This window comes from Canis aureus, chromosome 5 (genome assembly GCF_053574225.1).
Source record: "Canis aureus isolate CA01 chromosome 5, VMU_Caureus_v.1.0, whole genome shotgun sequence".
In the NCBI taxonomy this organism is placed as follows: Eukaryota; Metazoa; Chordata; class Mammalia; order Carnivora; family Canidae; genus Canis; species Canis aureus.
The window spans coordinates 37,719,979-37,728,001 of NC_135615.1; positions in this window are offsets into that span (position 1 = coordinate 37,719,979).

Sequence of the window (8,023 nt, forward strand, 5' to 3'; positions counted from 1 at the left end):
AAGGGACTGTATATCATTGATAATTTTTAAATAGTAATTAAATGTCCAAATGACAGCATTTTGGATATTAAATAAAAATATATCATTAAAATTAAATTTCACTGATTTCATTTTAGCTTTTTAAATATGGCTACTAGACTATGTTAAATTACATAGATAACTTGCATTATTTATTTTTTGGACAATGCTGGTATGGAACATTCCCCGCACCCTGGAAGGCTACCTCGTGTTCCTTTCCCATCAGTACCAACCCTACAGGTAACCCCTATCCTGATCCCTCTCATCATAGCTTCATTTGGCCTGTTCTTGGCCTTCATGTAAGTGGAGTAATATAGTGTATACTTTTCAGTATCAGGCTTTTCTCACTCAACATTAGATCTGTGAAATTCTACCATTTGTAGTGGTTTGTTATTTTTCACTGTTCTGTAGTATTGTGGCGTATGAATAAGCAACACTTTATTTTACTCATTCTATTGCTGATGAACACTGCTGGTATTTTCCCAGAGTTGGGTTATTGTTAATCTGTAATGATTTTGTGTGTGTACTTGTTGTATATAAACACACACTTCTATTGGTATATACCTAGAAACGGAACAGCTGGGGCATGGGGTGGATGTGTGCTTTGCTTTAGTAATATTGTGTGACATTTTTCCAAAGTGGTTGTTAGAATTTGCACTCCCCTCAGCTGTGGGCAAGAGTCTCGGTTGCTCCATATCCTCATTGACACTTGGTATTGTCATTCCTTTTGATTTTAGCTTGTCTAGTAGAAATGTAGTCAAATTTTGCATTGAAAATAATTCTTGGGGATCCCTGGGTGGTGCAGCGGTTTAGCGCCTGCCTTTGGCCCAGGGCGTGATCCTGGAGACCTGGGATTGAATTCCACGTCGGGCTCCCGGTGCATGGAGCCGGCTTCTCCCTCTGCCTGTGTCTCTGCCTGTCTCTCTCTCTCTCTCTCTCTCTCTCTGTGTGTGACTATCATAAATAAATAAAAATAAAAATAAAAAACTTAAAAAAGAAAAGAAAATAATTCTTGGGTGGCCTGGGTGGCTCAGCGGTTTAGCGCTGCCTTCAGCCCAGGGCGTGATCCTGGAGACCTGGGATTGAGTCCCATGTCAGGCTCCCTGCGTGGAGCCTGCTTCTCCCTCTGCCTGTGTCTCTGCCTCTCTCTGTGTGTGTCTCTCATGAATAATTAAATAAAATATTAAAAAAATTTTTTTTAAGTATTTCTCTTCTACTGGATAAGTGGTTAGTAAGTGTGCAGGGAGAGGGTTGTGTGTGCACTGTCTACACTGCTCAGAGAGCATTATACAGGGCAGGAGGCAGGTCAAGTGAGTCTGTTGATTGCAGCTCTGTCTCAGTTCCAAAAATGTCTGCATATTATTTCTGTTCCTCACCCTTCTGTTCTCTCCTCACTCGCTCAGAGAAAGCTCATTCAGATACTTCCTGTGCAATTTGTGACTCATAGCTAGATGATGGCCCAAGCAGTGCTGATTTCAGCAAGAAATCCTCCCCACAGCGTAAATTGGGTCCTTGTGATGCCCAGAGAATGGATTGGAACTGCAAAGTCTGTGCAGCCATTTAGTGCCTCCTTCTTATGCCCTTACTATGAATCTAGAGCCCTTTGTTTAATCTGAGGGAGGGTGCACTCAAGAAAATGCTGGACAGAAGAAAGGTCATGGTCTGGAGATCAGGGTTCAGGGCTGGCTCTACTGCTTTTCATCTGCGTGACTAGACAGCGCTGAGACCCCCTCCCAGTGCTGGGCCTCAATTACTCCCAGTGTAAAATGAGTTGGAGGACTACATGGTCCCCACCGAGTCTTCCAGCACTAACATCCAAGGACTCAGCTCATTTTCTCTTTTTAACGTGTGGGCTCTGATAGCTGTTTACCTGAGAAATTTGGGGAGTCCCTTGAGAGTCCCTCTCAGATTTTGGAACCCATTGAGAGTAAAATAGAAAGTGCTTTCAATTACTGAAGTTGTTCCTACATTTTCTAAAAAAAGATTCCATTCCACTCATTTGGAAAAAGTAAAATTGCAACCGAGTGAAATGACTAACGAGGCAGTAGTTAGGTAGTGAGTCTGAGAAGGTCCCTTTCTTCTGATCTGACCACAGATGTGGGTGTGGGAGCAGTGGAGGCCAAGAACTTTAGACTTTGTTTTCCTGGACACGTGATTGATACAAGGATGGCATGACATACATGATTCTGGGAGAGAAGGTCTCTGTCCCAAGATCTTAAACCATCCCTGGTGATGCTAAGCTGGGAGAACATAGGTATGAGTAGCAGGCAGCCATCATTCTTATACATGGAAAGAACCTGATGCAGAATGAGGCCAAGCAGGGGCTACAGAGATGAGAGGTGGAGAGTGTCATGGAAAGAGGACACAAGAAACAAGAGGGAAATTCAGAGGGGAATGGAAAGAGAGAAATTCAGTTTGAAGCTGAAGCCTTGATTCCTATAACTTCCCTCTATAGTCTGTAAGCTATGTGAGTATCTTCCTAGCTACATGAGTAAATACATCCCCTCTTTGCTTCAGATAATTTGAATTTGGAAATATCCTGAATAATGTACTAGTGTATTTGCAGGAAGCTCTTCTTAGATTGTAAATGCGTCATGCAGATGGGTGACACATGAAGCCAGTAATGTAGGTTTTCTGATAAGCTGTGACCACTACATAGAATAGACAAATTCTGACAAAAATGATAAAGCAAGAGTATCATTAGAGAAAGGTGGTATTGCTAGAAAAGGGAGGAATCCTCATACACTGTTGGGGAGATGTAAATTGGTGCAGCCACTGTAGAAAACATTTGATACTTCCTCAAAAAATTGAACATATGGGGTACCGGGGTGGTGCATTCGGTTAAGCATCCGACTTTTGGTTTTGGTTCAGGTCATGATCTCAGGGTTGTGAGATTGAGTCCTGCAACAGGCACCGCGCTGGATGTGGAGTCTGCTTAGGCTTCTCTCTCACCCTCTCCCTCAGCACCTCCCCTGCTGCCACCCCCGCCTCAGCTCTCGCACTCTCTCTAAAAAATAAAAGACTTAGGGACGCCTGGGTGGCTCAGTGGTTGAGCGTCTGTCTTTGGCCCAGGGCATGATTCCGGGATCTGGGATCGAGTCCCACAGTGGGCTCCTTGCAGGGAGCCTGCTTCTCCCTCTGCCTGTGTCTCTGCCTCCCTCTCTCTCTGTGTCTCTCATGAGTAAATAAATAAAATTTTTTTTTAAATAAGACCTTGAACATATGTTGTGGAATTTAAGAAACAAAACAAATGAATAAGGGACAAAAAGAGACAGAACTAATATAATAGTATATATTAGCTACACTGGAATTAAAATAAAAAAATTTTAATTAACAAATGTTATCTCATGACCCAGCAATTCCACTGTTAGCTGTATACCTAAGAGAATTGAAAACATACATTCACACAAAACCTGTACATGAACACTCATAGATTATTCATAGTAGCCCAAAACTATTCCATGAGTTGGAATGCATAAGCAAAGTATCGTATATCTGTACGATGGAATATTACTCAGCTATAAAAAGGAATGGCGTTCTGATGCATGCTACAACATGGGTGAACTTTGAAAATGCATTAAGTGAAATGAGCTAGTCATGAAATGCAATATATTGCTCGATTCTGTTTATATGAAGTGTCTGGAACAGGCAAATCTATGGAAATGGTAGATTAATGATTTGGTGTGTGAATTACATATCAATTTTTATTTAAAAAATTTTTAAAAATATTTATTTCTTTGAGAGAGAGAGAATGAGCAATGGGGAGGGGCAGAGGGAGAGAGAGGGAGAAGGAGAAGCAGACTCCCCAAGAAGCAGGGAGCTTGATGCAGGGCTCCATCCCAGGACCCTGGGATCATGACCTGAACCAAAGGAAGACGCTTAACCAACTGAGCCACCCAGGTGCCCCACATCTCAATTTTTAAGGAAAGATTACTCTAATCTGGTCATTCCCATCTTTATATCAAATCATCCAGAGTACATTTTGTGATTTGACTCTGATTCTTTCCCCAGGCATCCCTCTTCTAGTCCCCCATCCCACCCCAAATCCTCCACAATATTTAGAACCCCTGGAACACTGCCTGGTATGAATAGGAACTGGAGCTCGCTTCCCTTTCAAAAGAGCTACACTCTTTTGCTCGCACAGTGATTTTGTTGGGTAAAGAACCAGTCTTATCAACTCAAAGGGGATAGGCAGCAGGGGACTGAAACTAATTCACAATTTTGTTTAAATTTACTTGTCAAAGGCAGAAATATTCAATTTCATGCATAATCCCAATTCCCTGCCCTGGGAGCAGATTTCCAGGAAGCAATTATGTAGAACAAAATGTAATGGGTAACAGGGGGTGCCTGTGAATTATTCATAATCCCATAATGATTTTAACCCATTTTTAACAGTACCTGCTATTGGTGTTAGCTTCTGGAAAGTTCCCAAAGTAAGCAGCACAGAAGCTTCCTTTAGCTGTGCTTCTATAACTGTAAACCTCCTGCCTTTTCCCAAACCACCTGAATAATTAAAATTAAAAGAGGCCTGGGATCCCTTTTCCTTCCAAGTCTATGAAGCAAAGGTAAATGCTGCATTACAGGCTCCCATCTTGCTCACCCATCAATCCTCCTTACTATCTTCTCAGGGAGGTTGGTGTGGCATAATGCCCAGCAGAGTGCCTGGCTCTGAGAAGGCACACAATATTAACTTGGTTTGGATTACTTGAATGAATGAATGATGGAAAGAATGAGGTATTTGTAGTAAAGAATACTTGGGCTAAGTATTTTTGCTATTTACCAGCTGTGTGGTTTAGGCAAGTGTCTTGCCCTCATTTTGCTGTTGTTGTTTTTTAATCTGTAAGGTGGAGAAAACCATTTTCAAGGTTCTTGGAAGAATTTGAGAACATAATAATAAGTGTTCAATAAGTAGTAGCTACTAGCAGCCCTGTAGCTTCCCCAAATCTGGTAAACTATGAGAGAATCAGCCAAAGCTTTCTTAGGATCCAAAGATTCCCACCCCAGTGTATATCAGACTCACCTGCAGAGGTTTTATAAAATATAAATTTCTAGGTTCTACTCTGGAGATTCTGATGTAGTAGGAATAGGATGGAGCCAGAGGATATATATATTTGGTTTTTTGTTTTTGTTTTTTTAAGATTTATTCATCCATTTTAGAGAGAGAGAGAGAGAGTACACACAAGCAGGGGAGGGAAAGGGAAAGCAGACTCTGTACTGAGCGTGGACTCTGATGTGGGGCTCCATCTCATGACCCTGAGATGACCTGAGCCAAAACAAAGAGTGGGATGCTCAATTGACTGAACCATCCAGGTGCCCCTTGGTTTTGATTTTTAAATTAAGGTAGAATTTACCTATAGGGAAGTGCACAAATCTTCAGAGTAAAATTGGGTGAATTCTGGCAAACGTACGGGTACAGAACATTTCTATGGTCCCAGAAAGTTAAATCAATCTCCATCCTGTGTAGATCACCACTCTTCTGATATCACCATTGATGGGTCTTTCCTGTTCTTGAATGTCATATCAATGGATGTGTCCAGTTTCTTTTTTTTCTTTTGCTTCTCATAAATTTTTTGGGATTTATCTGTGTTGTTACACGTATCATATCAACCTTTCATTGCTTTTTATTGTTGAGTAGTATTCCACTCTAAGGCTATACCTCAGTTTGTTTATCTACTGATGGATCTTTTAGTGTTATTTTTGGCTATTATGAATAAAGCTGCCATAAATATGTTTTCATTTATTTATTTATTTATTTATTTTCATTTATTTATTTTTTAAAAAGATTTTATTTATTCATTTGACAGAGAGTGAGAGAGAGCACAAGCAGGGGGAGCAGCAGGCAGAGGGAGAGGGAGAAGCAGGCTCCCGAGGAGCAGGGAGCTGATTTCAGGCTCAATCCCCGGCCCCGGGATCACGTCCTGAGCCAAAGGCAGATGCTCAACCACTGAGCCACCCAGGTGTCCCACCCCTATTTTTTTTTTAAAGATTTATTTATTTATTTGAGAGAGAGAGAGGGAGCCAGCACGGGGAGGGGCGGAGGAAGAGAGAGAAAATCCTGAAGCTTACTCGCTGAGGGCAGAGCCTGAGGCAGAGCTCCATCCCACGACCCTGAGATGGAGACCTGAGCCAAAATCAAGAGTCGGCTGCTCAACTGATTGAGCCACCCAGGTGCTCCTGTTTTCATTTATTACAGCTAAATACCAAATACCAAGGAGTGGAATTGCTGAATAATAGCATAGGGATGTGTTTAATTTTATTTATAAAATCAAGTGATTGTAATGATCACTGTGATTTGGGAATATCTGAGGTAGAGGAAGATCAACCCTGATGATTGATAATTTGTTCAGCTTTTATTTCATTATACAGGTGTCCTTCTTTTACCAGGGAAACATTATTTCTTCTCCCTCTCTCAGCTGAGGAGCCCAACCCTTGTCTCTCTTGCTTGCTAGTACCTTACCAGAGAAGAGCGTTCCCAGCCGAGGATCCCCATGAGTCTCTTGAATTATGTCATCCAGATAGTTCCAGGAAGCAGCGGGGGTGAAGGGAACTGGAGGAGGCTACCTACCAACAAGACTTGCTCTAACCTTGGGATTGCTTGCTTAAGATAAAAGGCCAACCCTCCAGTCATTTGGAATTTGGATCCCATTTTCATAGGGTCACAGTAGTCCCACCACCTGATACAGGGGCGGGCCTCGGGCACTTTGGGACTGAGGTCTTTGGTAGACCGTGTGCAACTCCAAGGAGAGAGCAGCAGCAGAGTCCTGTAGACTCCTCAGGCTCAAGAAATTGGAATCAGAGTTGGAACCTGTAAAGTGTGATGGGAAATAAAAAGTTGTCAAACACAAACCATTTTGGGGACACCTGGGTGACTCAGTGGTTGAGTGTCTGCCTTTGGCTCAGGGCATGATCCTGGATGAGGGATCAAGTCCCACATCGGGCTCCCTGTGAGGAGCCTGCTTCTCTATGTCTCTGCTTCTCTTTGTGTCTCTCAGAATAAATAAATAAAACACTCACACTTTAAACACACACACTTTAAACACACACACACACACACACACACAAACCATTTTGTCCAAGGGTCATGCTGTCTCTTGGCTCAGGAATGCTATATGTTTTTCTTTTTCTTTTTACTTTATGTTTTTCTTTATGAAATTGTTTTTCCTTTGGGGGATTATTAGAATTTCACAATAGGGGTGAAGACATTTAGGTACAAAAGTGATGCTCTAATTCAGTGTTTCCCAAAGGGTGGTATATGCATGTGGTACTTAGGATGGTTTCAGGGATTGTACAGATGAGTATAATTAAAAATAAGTATTTATCTTAGCACGTAGTAGAAAAAAATAAAACTAGCACATTGAATATGTCATTTCATGGATACATTGCTAACCATGAAGCCAAGTTAAAAAGGTAATTCAATTTTCAGAAAAATATTAAGTATATAATAGTATAGGTGATACACAAGCAAAAAAATACGGAAGTACACATGAGAGGCCAGGGTTTAGCAAACTGCCTCTGTCGAACCGTGCATGCTATGAATGATAAACCAAGGTACCAAGATGCAAGTGACTTGCAGAAAGTCACAAGTCATCAGAACTAGGACCAGATCCCCAAACTCATCTGTTCCTGGCCCACTGCTCGCTCCACTAACCTATTACTTCCCTTTTGTAAGAAGGAGAAGGGATGCCAATGACCATGTAGCCTAGCCCCTAGGTTCAAAGTCCAATGCATTTGCAGAAACAGCCTACAGTTTGATCAGACCACAGAGGCAGAGGGAGTCCATGACTAGGTCCAGGCTCCAGGAAATCTGAGGAAATGGGAAAGAACCAGACTTCCAAGAAACAAACACTAAGATCTTTGTAACTCTCCTCACATGAAATCTTTGGTGACATAAGAAGACAGAAGCAGAAGGGACAGCTTTTTTCCTCCATCTATCTCCTCCTCCCATCCCTTCAGAACATTGAACATGGCCTCCAAGAGAAGGTGCTAGAGCTGTGAGTGCCCTACC